Below are 15,454 nucleotides of genomic sequence, written 5' to 3' on the forward strand. Positions count from 1 at the left end.
AGATCTCCTTGCTTTTGCTTGATGAAGCTCCCTTGTTGCTTCCTTCATTCTTCATGTCGATGTCATGTCCTTCACATTGTTGAATGCTTCTTGGATCTTGGTCTTTGGTCTTTGGCTTGACTCTTGGCTCTTTGACTGCTTGCCCTTGCGTGTCTTCATGTCCACCTTTTGGCATTGTCTTCTTTAGTGTGTCTTTTGTGTAGACTTTGTCTATGATGCCACTTGATGCTTTGTTCTTGATTCCCTTATGTGCCTTTGATGTATTTAGTGTGGATTCCATACTATGTGCTGTGGTCATCTCATTCACTTGTGCTTTGGGCATGCTTCGAATTGTGCTTTGTGCATCTGTGCTTTAATTTGTGCGGTGCTTGATTTGTTCAAAGTATGTCCCTTCCCCGATGAGCTTCCCAATGCTTAATGTTATGTGTCTATTTGCCATTTGAGGTGGTCTTACCATGAGCTTGATTAAGGCTCTATGGTAGTGTCTAATCTCATATAAAGTTTGGTAATGTAATACTTGATCATACACTAAATGTTAAGGTTAAACCCTTTCAACTTGCAAACTAATCAAAAGGTATCTAAAGATAAAGCGTTTAAAGATAAAGTTAATACTTTGATAGATAAGTGGTGAGCAAGATTAAGATAATTATGAAATAGCCAATAAGTTTGTTTATGTTACATGACCATGGTACATGGAGATTAGATTATTCCATAAATTTAATAATAAAAGAAATAAACCATAACATCATAGCATAAATCAAGAGCATGAAAATCAAAGAACACAAGATTGGGTGCAATCTCCCCCTCGACGTGTGTGGCTCCACTCCCACACGTAGTATTTAAATCATATTAAAACATTTATCCCTTGGAGCCATAAATAGCATAGCTTTTTCAAAATTGGGCTTTTTACAAAATTGAACCTTAGTCCAATGCTTTTAAAGCATCTCAACAAAAATAAACCTTGCCCAACATATGTATGATGGGCCAAACCATACAAAATTAAATATTTAGCACACATGTGCTTGGCTAGATAATCTTGTTCAATGTCCATCTTGGTTGTCTCGAACTCATGATCTATACTCAACATAGTCCACAATCTTAGATCGCAATTACTTTGGAATCACTCACAAAAATAATTCTAACAAATAGAAATCATTCACTACCATGCTTCACACATGAACCATGCATCATACATAATTAATTGGATTCACTCCCATGATAAAATATTCTGAAAAATCTCACTCTCGTGATAGTCCTCCCGTTTGAGAAAGACAACTGTCCTCGGTTGTAACTATCAGCACACACAAGTGATCAAACACATCAATTGTTCTCACATTCGATTCACTCACAATGTCATTATGTATTTAAGTGGATTCACTCCCATATGTCCTCACACACATCACACGTGTCTTAAAGTTGATCGGATTCACTCATGATTAAATTCACAGAACCTTTACACGCATCACACGTGTCTTAGAGTTGATCGGACTCACTCACAATCAAACTCTTACATTGGATTCGCTCACAATGTTTTCATACCATCACACGTATTCACAGAGTATTTCGCATGTGTCACAGCTGGTTGGACTCACTCACAACCAACTAGGGTCACCCTCATCAAGAGTTGATTCAAAAGAGTAGATTGGATTCACTCACAATCAAACTCACACATTTCTTACATGACTCACACATGTCACAGTTGGTTGGATTCACTCAACTAAATTAATCACACTTGGGTCACCCAAAATATTCTTTTCACTTATTGGATCACCCAATAATAGGTTAATTACTGTAACATTCTGTTGAGAAATGTGGTGCCAAAGAGCACAAGAAAAATATGAAGTGAGTATGAGAAGCTACATCACCTAGTGAGAATTATCTCACATGCAAGAGAAAGGCCAAGTTGTATTCTCCTTATATAAAAAGAAGACTTTTCAAGCATTGGAATACAAGCACAACATCTCAAGTCTTTTTATGAGTACAAGTTTCCATCTTGTAACCTAACTGAACTTGAGTCTAAACTTAATTAGCACACTCATTACAATGAGTCTCGTTCATTTTTATCCACCTTAGATTAGCAGTCCTCATTAGAGTAGATTAGTGTTGTGATTAGTGTAGGATTAGTTTATCATTAGGTAGATGTCATGTCTTTAGGAGAGCTTGATCCATAATTTCAACATGGTATCAGAGCCTAGGACTAGCTCTCCTAGTTTAGGTTTAGCTCATTAGAAAATGATTAGGGTTAGGAGTTTTTAGGATTAAAGTGTTCTTGCCTCGTCTCCTCTCTCAAGCCATCTAGGCTATTAACAAGTGTTTGAGAGATTATACTCTTGTTTAGGTGTTTCTATCATCATTTGGAAGTCTACGATTAGGTTCATTTTGTTTGTAAGTTATCATTAGCTGTTAGCTTTGCAAGAGAAGCTATTAGCTTTGCAAGAGAGAGGAGGTGAAGCAAGAAACTCTTCTATGTGTGACAGAAAGAGCGAACATCACCCGAGTGAGCAGTAAGCAAAAATGTGAGATCCCACTGCGCCCTCTGCGCACCGGATTCCCGGATGGTAGCAACGGAAGTAGCTTTCTCTTGCGCGAGGTAGGGTTTCTCACTCGGGACCTCGCCCTCGAATGTTTGGGCACGAGACTAAGCTGGTGGTCATTCCGAAAACTGAAACCGAGAAAATTTTCCATGCCCGAAAAACGAGGACGATTCCACCATTTTTATTTCCTTAACGAATTTTCCTAACGAGGTCAAGATACTAAGCTAACCTTCATCTGATTAAACCAGATAGAAGAAAAACTATTATAGACTTAACTTGAAGGAATCAACACTTTTTTCCTAATTGAATCAGGCACAGCCATTGATCTATTCATTAGAGAAGTCTTCAGGCTTTTATTTAACTACTCGAGTTCTAAGCATATTCTTTTTAATCAATTTTTATTATTAAAACTCTACTAATTCCAGCCTAACCCCATCCGGCCCATGGGTTAGCCACCATCGCCCAACCACTGGAATTGGTAGAACCAGACAAGTACTCACCAACCCATAATTGAATGCCTTTCTTAACTTTTGCTTTAGAGTACAGATACGCACACACTCGTCTTTAAACTTTAACTTATAAAACAATCCATTGACAAACAATTATTGGTTACACATGTCATAACTCAAAATTTCTATTCAATCCTTGTTTCTCACAAAACAGTATCACTCTGGACTCTCCGTTGAGACCAGCTGGTCACAGCAACGAGATCCAGTAAAGATTACAATAATTTTCTCGTCATCATACATATATATATATTCCAACCATGACATACGCATTGGTGTCCTAAGCACCGTGAGCCCGTACATCGCCTGGTCAGAATCCTCCAAGATCCTCCTTAGGTGTCCTGGCACTTCACTCAGGGACCGCTTCGTCGGCCCTCGCCCATCGTACCGGAAGCACACCATTTTTCACCATACCCAGACTGGTCAAGACCTGGGCAGGTTTTTGCCGCGTGAGCCGTCCTTTGAACACTCCCCGCCAGCTGTTGCAACCGAACTTCCCTTGGAAAAGCACATATACCAAATGCTCCCTCCAGCATTCTGGCATAAGACAGTCATTTAAGAAAACATGGTTTCTATGCAAGTTTTCAGTTTTGATTTTCTTTTGAATACAATGAGTATATCTTAAATCGGTATCCCAATATTTCTAGATCGCAGGTCTGAATTCCAACAGAATTTCCTGAATTCTATAACCTTGATCCTCAGATCAGAATCAAAGGTCTCAACTTAGTTTCAGATTCGGTGGGTGATTTGAGTGTAGTTTACTGAACTGGTCACATCGTCTTTTCTTGAAACTGACGGAGTTAAGTTTTGGTCATAGATTGATTCAGGGTTTGAGTCTGGAAAGGTTCTCCCTGAACTATCTTTCTCGAAGGGTAATATTTCAATTACTACTTTAGTGAATTTCTTCATTGAGTATTTGCTTAATTGAATTCAAAACTAATCACGAATTCCTATGAGGAATAAATTAATCATTTATCTAAAATTTCGACTTCGATAGTTTTTCTGAATTTTTCTCATTACCATCCTAACGGTAGAATTTTCTTTTACAGAGTATTTACTTAAAGTATGCAATGTAGGGTATTGAATTTTGAGTTAATATTTTGGTATCAAAGTAAATGCCCCAATGGTGACTTCATATGTATGTGAGAGAGGAGATGGCCACATGTTAATGTTTTAGGTTTGGTTGTGTATTCCCCTCCTCTTGATATGTATAGGTGCCCTTGGGTTGGCTAAATTTTATTGGCAGATTCATTTATAAATATTCATGAGATTTAAACATAGAATTAAAGAGAACTCTTATTTTGATATAAAAAATTATGTATGCATCTATCATTTTTGATGAAAGTAACACTTTTATAATTGAGAAAAATTCTTTTATGCATCTATTTATGCATAAAAATCAATTTTGATGAAAGTAACACTTTTATAATAATAAAAAAAATTCTTTTATGCATCTATTTATACATAAAAATTAATTTTGATGAAAGTAACACTTTTACAATTAAAAAAATTCTTTTATGCATCATTTTATGCATAAAAATCAATATTGATAAAAGTAACACTTTTAGAATTTAAAAAAAATTCTCCATTATGCATCTTTCTATGCATAGAATTTAAATCCAATGAAAATCACTCTTTTAAAATAAAAAATATCCAATATGCATCTTTCTATGCATAGAATTTAAATCTAATGAAAATCACTCTTTTATAATAAAAAGAAATTATCCATTGAAACCTCGTCGCAATCGGAGGAGATGAAGCGGCAGGTGCCGGTGATGCTGCCCGGGAGGAGGAAGCCTGCTCTGATATCAATTGTTGGAATTAGGGTTGCAGGAATGCACACACAACTTCAAGAAGATGAGGAAGTTTGAGCACAACACAGTAGTGTATTATGAGTGCCAAAAATAAAAGATAACAAGCCCTAGAAGATAATGGGCGTATATACAATGCACGGGGGAAAAAACCTCCTAGTGAGGGAAAAAGTGCCCCGGCGGTCCTAAGTGTGTTCACACACATCACTACTATAATATGGTAACACAACCAAGGACGACCCAGCAAACAAATTGTACTCTTGAGCAGAATCCTCCATGCTCAGCACTACAAAGGACCAAAGGATATGCCAGCCACCTCAATCACATGCCCTTCAAGATGCCCAAGGGTCGGACTCTCCTATGGGCCTATCTCCCTAGGAGAGGGCTTTCCACACTTCTTCTAGCCCTTTAATCACTACCTTAGCAATGCCTTCTATGCTCTTGGGCTCTTTTGTTTTCCTAGTGTCTTGACTAAGTTCTATTTCAACCAAAGAGTTTGGTCTTTGCTTTCTGTGGAAGGGATGTTTGTAAAGTTATCATCAAAATCTATTGCATATAGGTAACACTACACTAGCATTATGTGTCTCTGAGCACACAATGTATCATGAAATTGTTTGCTTCTCAATCCCTCTAAGAACAATGGATCAACTTGGTTTGGCTTGATTTTTACTTAGTAGGATGTTTTCTTGTGAGGCGGTTGATACAATATCTCATAGACTCATGCTCAACCCTAGAATTGGTACACTTGTGTAACTGAGCTATGCTTAACACCAGTCTTGGAAAAGCCAATGGTGCTAAATGCCAGCTCAAGATCCTCCATGGTCCCTTTTTGTGAGCCTTCTAGCATTTGAAAAACATATTACCTTCTAAAGTCAATTCGAAGGCATTAATGTTTACCCTCTCAGCCACCATGAAGATTATCTAAATGTAGTAAGGTGGCTATAGAGATCCCCTGATTCTTCAAACTTGGATCCTAGATTAGATATGTGTGAGGCTCTAATCCTTAGATGGCTATGAGATTGTATTCATCTCCCATTCCTCTTGGCAGTGTGACCACCATGGGAATGACATTCAACACTTCATCAAGATCACGAGTTCATGTTGTAAGTTTTATAGGCTCAAATGTGGGTTCTTGAGCCATCAAGGCTATGTATCCAGGTTCAACCCTAGGAGGTACAGGTACATCTGATGGTCTCGCATACCCATAGCTTGGTACTCCAACTAATGATTCTGGTAAAGTTTTGGGAGCACATTGGCAGTATGTGTCATAGGCTATCCCACTACTTACAGGTATCTCATTAACCCTAATGGTAGGCTTGTAGCTCTCCGTTCATGATTGTGTAGTCTCTTGGTTTCCCAAGCTCCTTGAGCTGGTACTCCAATCTCTATGGGAGTGGCTACCCTTTTTCTATCGAGAGGTACTTCCTCTCTTCAAAACGGCATTGTCCTCTCTTATCTGATTGTGTCTCGTAGAGTAAGGAACCCAGAAGTTAGCATCCTATTTGCGAAATTCTTGCTCCTTCACTAGACTCCCTCTTCTTGAATTGATTTCCTTCTGAGAGGTCCCCACTTCCCTTCCTCTTGTTGTTCTTTTTCTCTAGTAGTCTAAGGGTGGGGTAACACCACCTGCCTAGATCTCTTTTTATTTCTTTCCTCCTCAACAACAAGTCTTGGGGTATAGGTGTTACCTTCCTCATCACACGTCTTGGGGTATAAGTGTTACCTTCCTCATCAACATATATTATTTCATTAGTGGCTTGTTGGTAATACTTGCTAAACTAGAGGTGCATCTGCGAATCGAAATGACCCCTATAAGTACCAAGGAATATTAATGATTGTGTAGAGGTTGCATGAGGCATCCTCATATGGCACCATTTCTTCATTGTTGACTCTAAACCTCCTCAAGAATGGCATTAGGCAGATGAGTCCTTACCGGATCTATTTGAGCTTTGGTGGCTTCTTGCAATCTTTTGGGCCTTTCTAAGGCAAGCATAAACCTTCTCAATGTCCCTTGTTGGGATATACGTTGTTACATCAGAGTCCAAATAGAACTCCTGGTTTTTCCACTACGTGACAATACCACTAGCGGGTTGTTCAAGAGGTTGTGCTCAATTTGGCACATTGATGGCATTGGCCATTCTATCTCCTTAGTGTTATAATGAAGATTGGTACTTGGTTAGTTATGTGGAAGCTATAATGTTGTAAGACATAGGCTTCACTGATTTTGATGTTGCTAGCTTGGCCTCTAACTTGTCGATAGTTTCCCTTCTCTTGCCCATTGGTCTCTAGCTTGGGGCCTTTTAGCTCCTTTCACCTATGAGACCGATATCTGAACACTCCATGGTATCATTTGGCCACATCTGAGTTTGGACATTGAATTGGGCTAATGCCCCCCACAATCTTGATCAAGTATCCTTTGTTGTGAAGGATTCCTGATTTGCCTCCGGAACTAGAATTTGGGCATGCTAGGGTGGTTAGATCGACTCTTGGTCTTGTCCCACACTCTAATGTTTTGGGTTCGAAAGTTGGGTTAAATTATGGTCACATTGATTTGACTTGTATGTAAAAGCATAAGCACTTAGTCCAATGCCAAAATCACTTGCTGAGGTTCTTTTTTGATTTGTTTCTTAAATTTTTTTGGGGGGGGGGTGTATATTTTTTAAAGTTTTATTTTGGTTAATTTTCTTGATTTTTTAAATTTTTTAATGTTTTGAGGAAGTTCTATATTTTTGTATTTTTATGGTTTTCCTCTAGGTTTTAGCAGGTCTAGGTATGAGAGGTAGTGGTAAAAATCCCTTGCAGTGGGGTTGTTTTTTCTGAATTTTAATGTTTTTGGAATTTAGTCTCAATAGGGTCAACAGTCCTACTTGGGTGATTCACCCCTAATGTGAGCCTCCTTAAAAGTGATTCCTGTCTCATAATTATTCTAAACAAAATGATTCTACTTAAGAACGAAATGATTCTCGTTGAAAATTATTCTAAATCAAATGATTCTACTACACAACTATTTTGAAACTTTGATGATCCTACTTTTGGGATTAGTACGATCGAAAACTTGGATGATCCTAATTTGGGATCAGTACAACCAGACGTTAGATGATTTAACTCTTTTTTTTTCAATAAAGGCATTTTTATTATTGAAGAAAAACGAGACAAGTTACAAAAGTCGGGTTGGAATCACATAGCCAATTTCAGGCCGAGATTTCTCACTATCCTAGGCAATCAGCAAAGAGCAATGATCCTCTGGGTCTCTATCCTAGAATCTACAGGTATTGGAGCTTCAGCACATAGCTTAGATCCACGTTTACAAGATATTCTCTCTTCTCTTGAAGCTGAAGAATCTTGACCTTATCTGATACATTCTTTGGAGTGCTTCCAATAGGGCCTACCAGTTTTGAAATTTTGGCCTCAATGTCAGTGATCTTCCTCAAGTAGAACCTCTCCCCTGCAATAATAAGGAGACTTTTGAGGGAGCAGGTATTGCGGGTATCCCCGTTGTGTAGGGCCGCTAGTCTTTCAATCCAGAAGAACCAGAGGATCTCTGTTCTTAATACTGTCCATAGTTCAGTAGAGCAGCCTATGGTTTCCCCAATGAGCAGATGCTTCCAGGATAAGCAAGTTTTCCCCCAACTGGCCACATACTCATTGAGTTTCTTTACCATTGGTTCTATGTTAGGGCATAGTAGAAAAATGTGAACATCATCTTCTTCTTTGAGGCATCTGGCACATGATCCATTTCCCTTGCCAAAGACTAGAGCTTTTTTCTGTGTCCAAATGGCCCTGTACATGATAAGCCAAGCAAGACAAGCTTTCTTAGGTTCCACATGTATGCCCCAAAGTGATTTGAAGAGGAAATACCACTGGCTCCTATCTTTGAGGATATTCCATCTTTGATTTAGAATACAATAGATTGGAGGGGTATTCCACCTGGGAGGAATAGGCCAGATGCTTGTTTGGTTAATCCACTGGAAAGCCTTCAGCTTAGGGGGGTTTTCAATTGTCATTAGCCACCAGTCTTCTCGATGCCATAGCATCAGCCTATTGCCAATAATGTCCAGTTGAGAATCTGAAAGGTTGTACTTAACAATGAGATCAGCCCTTGATAGCCAGGTTTTCTTATCCCAGTCCCAAAGGTTACTCCATGTCTTAATGCCACCTAAATGAAGCTTCAGTGCCTCTTCCACATCTTGAGTATCAACTTGAGGCAAGTCAAGAGCAGGCCACCAGATGGAATCGATGGGGTGGATGCCCAACGTGTCCTTGTAGTCTGGGGATGGCATCAGCTGGGCTTTTACTTTAAACCAAGCCTTCCATAGAGAGATCAATAGCTCTGATCCTTTAGGGGTTATCTGATATTTGCTTCCCAAAATGGTTAGAAAAGGGAGCTGTTTCCATCTGTAATGACCTTTAAGAGCAAACAGATGGTTTTTCCTATTAAGAAGCCAAGCCCAATTCTCATCCGGGGACATTAAGCCTCTCAGAATCCATTTGGCTGCCATTCTGTCAGCCATATTTTCAATGTCCAAGATACCCAGCCCTCCAAGCTCAGTGGGAAGGCAGCAGAATTCCCATTTCACTTTGGCCACTTTCTTCACCCACGGGTCTCCTCCCCAGAGAAAGTTCCTGCAACAGGAGATGAAGCTTTTCAAATCTTGTTCAGGAGGTCTCCAACAGCTCAGGAAGTAGATAATTGTGGGGATAATAAAATGGTTCAGCACCATCTTCCTCCCTGCCATGTTAAGCTGCCTATTCTGCCATTTTTTTAACTTGATCTCTATTTTTTGCATGATCCATTGCCATTTTTTCTTAAGGGAAACTCTGAACCCCATGGGTATACCTAAGATCCTAACTATTTCCCCATCCTGGATGACCTTGCAACCCTCTAGAAGCAGCCAATTAGGCGGGGGCTGTATGCTAGTTTTGATACCAGTCTTGTTATGGTTGATAACTGAACCTGAGGCCTTGCAATAGGTTTGCAGACAATCCCAGAAGGCCCCTATACTGCTCTCCTCATTATCAACAAGTGCATTGGTGTCATCCGCAAACATTTCAGTGCAAACCTGCTTACTATTGCCAAGCAGAATTCCTTTCATCTCTCCTTTGTTGATTCTGTCTTGGACAAGCCAATTAAGTCCATCCGCAGCTATGGCATAAAGGAGGGGGGCCAAAGGACAACCTTGTCTGATTGATCTAGTCAAATGAAAAGCTTGAGTGAGGTCCCCATTGACGCATACCCGAGCAGTTGCATTACCAAGCAGTGTCTTTACCATACTGCAGAACCTTGAGCCACAGCCCATGTGTTTCAATGCATCTATCATATATCCCCAGCTCAGTCTGTCATAAGCTTTGTCAAAGTCAATTTTGAAGAAGATGTAATCTTGTTCTGATTCTTCAGCGAATTCCATAGCTTCCCAGAGCGTAATGATAGTGTCTAGGATATATCTACCCTTGATAAATCCTTTCTGTTCCTTACAAATCCAATCATTCATGTGATCTTTCAGCCTTAGAGCCAACACTTTGGCAAAAATTTTATATGCACAGTTTAGGAGCGTAATTGGTCTCCAATTGGAGATAACATCCTTATCATCCTTCTTATGTATCAGCTTAATGATGCCTGCATTGATGGTTCGGGGGAGGGCTTCAAAGAGAAGGGCTTCTTTCCAAATTTCTGACAGAGGCTCTATCAAAGTGTTTTTGAAGGTTTTGAAAAATTCCGCTGGAAGACCATCATTTCCAGGGGATTTTTTGTCTTTAAGCATGTCAATAGCCCTGGATATCTCTTCTTTTGTGATTGGTTGGTCAAGCCACTGAGCTTGTTGTTCTGGCACTGTTTTAATTCTACACTGCTCTATGAGCTTAGTTGAGGCAGTTTGCTGCGCTTGATTTGTCGTAGATTCCGAAAAGAGACTTTGGAAGTGTTGGGCAATCCAAGCTTTATTCTCCTCATTGGAGCGCAATTGGATGCCTGAACTGTCTTTCAAAAGGGGAATGGTCTCTGCTGCATGTTTCACTTTTAGCATTTGAAACATTTCTTTGGATGGTCTGTCAGCTTTACCAGCCCACCACTCTCTGAAAAACAAGGCACTGTCCTCTAGTTCTTTGTCTTCTATTTTATGGAGGTGGGCTCTAGTGTCCCTCAGGGCAGTTTGAGCAGAGACATCACCAAGGTTGACCCTGTTCTCAAGTTTTTCAATCTCTTCCAGACACTCTTTTTTCTTCTTCTCTCTTATCTTTTTGACTCCTTTCCTGGCACAAATGAGCAAGGATTGTGTGGAGTTCACTGCCAGAGACCATGCCTTAGCGGGGGTCAATCCTAAGCTAAAGAAATGATCCCATATTCTCTTCACTTCTGCTTGTACCATGGGGAGTTTAAAGAGGGAAGGGTCCGTATGGAACCACTTGCAGCACTTTTTCTCATCCACTTTCTCCAGAGACGCTAGAATGGGATAGTGATCTGACAGGCAAGTGTCAAAAATGGCTTTGCATTCCACAGTAACAAACATTTTGCACACTTCCTGACTGACATAGCATCTATCAATTCTAGCCTTCCTTAAAAGATCACCTGTCCCATAGTTTTGCCAAGTAAATTGTCCTGGTAGTCCTATGTCAACTAGGTTGAGCTGTTCCTTACATTTGCTCCAAGCAAGTTTTTCCGCACCTGAGATAAGCTTCCCCAGTTTATTGAATCTATCTTCCTCTAGTTCTACCATATTCAGATCTCCTATCAAAATGACAGGTTCATCATACTCCTGCATGACTGAATTCCAGATACGAGCTCTTTGAGTCTGCGGGCAGTTTGCATACATGCCTATCAGAACAAAATCCTCAAGTTCAAACGCCACCCACTGGTCAAGAGGGTCGACTTGGATATCCCTGATCTGATTCTCCCATCTAGGGTGCAACCCACAAGCTACCCCTCCAGAGCCTTGAGGGTGAGCGGTATAAATCCATATGAGATTTTTATCTATTGCATTCAGTCTTTGGATGAGATTATCTCCACTGACTTTAATCTCCGTCAGCACTACAGCATCGACATCACCATGTTGTTTCAACCATGCCTTAACTTTTTTCCCTTTATTAGGGTCTGTAAGACCTTTGACATTCAAAGACAATATCTTCATGGAGGAGGGGCTTGGTTTTGTTTCCTCTATCTTCTATTCTTATTTGCATCTTTGGGGGAACCCTCCATTTGTACATGGTTTCTTTTGAGATCTATGGATATGTCCATGGCATTGTCTGAGGTAGAGGTTTGTCTTTGTTGCTGCTCCTTTGTTTTCTCTTGCATGGAGTCATCCTCTTCTTGATTTTGGGTATCTTCCAGTTTAGCCATCTCAGAGGCCAAACGGTCCAGATTGAGCTGATTAACTGGAGTTGAATCAATAAATTCCTCATCTGAGTCTGAAAGATCAGGTTTGTCCAGAAGGGAATAGAAGTTAGCTTTGGGATTTGATGAGTTGTTCTTCTTCTGTTTGAAGGTCTTTCGTTTAGGGGGTGGAATAAATCCATCGTTCTTACCCTTCCCTATCTGGGAGTCGCTACCGGAAGGGTTTTCAAAGGTGGACAGGTAACCAGTTGAAGTAGAGGCTGCGTTAGCTTGCACATCCTCCATAGCTGAGTCCTTTTGTAAGGCAAATCCGAGGTTGGACTGTTTTCCCTTCTGAACTACATTTCTTTGTGGAGCATTGCCCTTAGATGGAGCTTTATAAGCATCTCCCGAATGCATGCTTCCATTGTGGAATGAAAGGGCATGTCATGATTTAACTCTTGGATCATAGCTATTCTAGTTGACTAATGATTTGAGACTTGGATTAGCAATTGCACTTCTAGGATCATCATGATCTCACTGTCTATTATTAGTGTTTGGCAAGCAGTGCCTTGATTACGGTGCAATTATTACATTATCAACAAATATTCCGTATAGACTTGGCAAGTACATTGTCACTAACGCCCATGTTCATGACCATTATGTCCAGTTAAACTGCTTGTTGTTAATGCGCCTTTACAGACATTAGGTCAACATGGTAACTAGTCAAATTGATTCCACTCCTAGACTTGGATCACAAACGATTCTACCCAAAACAATGATACTAAGTAGGATCAAAACAATCTGATTGGAAAACAATCCCACCTTATAACGAGTTCTTTTCTTGCATTTTCTTGATTTTTTGCCTGGTATCTAGCTTAGGAATGATTCCAATGTGGTTATTCTAGCATACAAACATCAATATGAATGATTATTATGAATCAATTAAAAGAATGGGCCAAAAGTTCATAGTTTAGCCTATTTAACCTAACCTAATGTTTAAGATGTTAATGAAAAATTTTCCATGGTAAAAATTAAAAGAAAAAAAGAAAAGCAATGCATCATCATGTGCATGAGGGAGTGTTTGAGCACAAAAGTTAAAATTTTGATTTTATAAACTTTACGTGAAACTACAGAAAAATGTTTCACGCCGTGAAGTACCCCAAACTGTTTCACGACGTGAACCATTTTTTGTGTTTCATGCCGTGAAAGATTGCGAAGAAGTTCATGCCGTGAAACAGTAAGAACTACAGCACCAATCACAAAATGACACGTGGATTGTTCATTTAATGTAGCCGCCCTGTTTGATGGCTATAAAATCGATTTTCTTCCTTGATTTCGTCACTTTACACTTGGTGATTTCGCGTTTTCCTTCTTCAATTGCTTGCGCACATTCGCCTTCTTGCTCCGACATCGCATACTTGAGTTATCAAGGTGGGAGCTTTTTCTTTTGTTTTTTTCCCTTTTTCTTTCTTTTGTATGTATATATTTTGTGATCCGAAAAGGACGTGTGTTGAGGATAAATCTTTTGCTTTTATAATGCATATTCATGGACTGATCAAAAATTGACATACGTTATCAATAAAATGAAAAAAACCGTAGAATGATCATCTTTCTAAGTAAAATCTACATCCATACATAGTTGTAGAAAACGAAAAAGACAAGCCTGCATTTTCACGGAAAGTTTATCATGTCTGCTATTTCACGTGAGACATTCATGTCCCCAAACTTCACATGGGACATTCACATCTGTTGTTTCACGCAAAATCTTCACGTCCCCAAACTTCACCTGGGACATTCACGTCTGCTATTTCACGCAAGACATTCACGTCCCTAAACTTCATGTGGGACATTCACGTCTGCTATTTCACGCAAGACATTCACGTCCCCAAACTTCACGTGGGACATTCACGTCTGCTGTTTCACGCAAGATCTTCATGTCCCCAAACTTCACGTGGAACATTCACCTCTCTTTTTTCACGTGAGACATTCACGTCCCCACACTTCACGTGAGACATTCACGTCCCCAAACTTCACGTGAGACATTCACGTCTGCTGTTTCACACAAGACATTCATGTCCCCAAACTTCACTTGGGACATGCACGTTTGTTGTTTCACGCAAAATCTTCACATCACCAAACTTCATGTGGGACATTCACGTCTGCTGTTTCACGTAACATCTTCACGTCCCCAAACTTCACATGGGACATTCACGCCTACTGTTTCACGGCCACACTTTTACGTCTTTAATTCACGCCTACTCTTTCACAACTAGACTTTCACGTCACACTTTCATGGCCCTAAACTTCACGTGAAGTCTTTCACGCTTGCATTTTCACAAAAAGACTTTCACGCCTTCAAGTTCACGACTGCTACTTCACGGGAAGACCTTCACGAACCTTTTCCTCACATACTACTACTAATTAACACAAAAAAAGGTAGCTTTTGTTGAGATATCGAGCTCGCCTAGTGAGGCGGTGGACACTGATGACCCGCCTGGGGGATAGGCCCCACACTTACACCACTGGCATGGTTGGTGAGATCTTGGGTGATATGCGGCCAGTGGGATGATAGGCTGTGTGACAGCCATTCTAGAGACTGGCATAGTTATAGCGCCAGCTCATTTAGTTGGGTTCACACTATAGAAAACCCGTGTATGTATTGGTTGAGTACCTTTCATATTATGTGTACTCTTATCTTGTATATGGTGTGTTGAGTGTTGAGTGAAGAAGAAGAAGATTTTCAGCCTCTCACCTTGTGTGTTCTCTTTTACGGTTTTGTGAGTGTGTGTGTGCTTGCAAGAGCTCAAGCTCTCTTCCCCCCTGCATCTTTTCATGGTATCAGAGCCTGGTTCATGCTAAGGGCTGAGCTGCAAGCAAGAGAACCATAGGAAGCGGTACGAGGGTAACAGCTTCAACTACTCTTCCCTATTTGTGTTGGTGACTACACCCTTGTCGGGAGCTCTACGGGAGGCACCGGCAAACGATCTCTGATTGAGGAGCTTTTCTTCGCAAGAGTAAAGGTATAGGGCAACTATACTATCCTATCGGACTAACTTTCTGGGCCAAAAACGCGTTTTGGGTGCGTCTGGACCTCCGTTTTTCAGAAAGCAGGCGATTTCGAGCACTACGGCGGATAAGTCATCGATCCTCTGCAGAACTCTGTTTTACGAACTGCAGGAAGACAGATTGACTATGCAAACACTGTGGGTGCTGCAAAGAGGTCAACAGTTGCCATTGGGTGTATGTATGCACATTGAAGTCACTGGTTGTGACATTTGAGAGTACTACAGTACCGCT

Source organism: Cibotium barometz, chromosome 45 (assembly GCF_041138505.1).
Source record: "Cibotium barometz isolate CiBa-2024 chromosome 45, ASM4113850v1, whole genome shotgun sequence".
NCBI classification, from domain to species: domain Eukaryota; kingdom Viridiplantae; phylum Streptophyta; class Polypodiopsida; order Cyatheales; family Cibotiaceae; genus Cibotium; species Cibotium barometz.